A 564-nucleotide genomic window follows, 5' to 3' on the forward strand; every position below is an offset into this window, starting at 1 on the left:
CAGAGTTCAGGTCTTTAATGCAAAGCTTACTCTGAGTCATAGTACACTTGACAACACTTAACCATTGCTAAATGAGACTTGTTTTGCTATTATCGGGAGGAACACTCTTTCACTTTGTATATCACTTTTTGTCAATGTACTGGAAGAAGTAGCCTGGGTTTGCTGTGATGTTTAACCTTGTGCCACTCGGGTGTCAAATACCAGAATGGTTTCCCATTGTGGACAGTATTTGGTGGAGCTCCCAGTTGTAAAACAAGTTTGGAAGCAGGAGTGGCATCCACTTCCTAAACCACATGTCTCTGGACACTCTATGAACTTGGAAAAACGACACTAATTATGGAAGGGAATTAGGTCTTTTGTTCATAGAGTTGCTATGAGTTGTGCTCAACTTGACATCAATCAACAACAACAACAACAGTTATTGATAAGTGCCATCCAGTCCAGTATGACTCATAGTGACCTATAAACAACAGATCTGGAACCTGTCTTATGCTATACCATACTTATCATCCTTGACATATTTGAGTTCATTATCTCAGACATTTTATCAAGCCATTTCCTTGA

This window comes from Elephantulus edwardii, unplaced genomic scaffold (assembly GCF_000299155.1).
Source record: "Elephantulus edwardii isolate Elephantulus edwardi_28Jun2011 unplaced genomic scaffold, EleEdw1.0 scaffold00099, whole genome shotgun sequence".
NCBI lineage: Eukaryota > Metazoa > Chordata > Mammalia > Macroscelidea > Macroscelididae > Elephantulus > Elephantulus edwardii.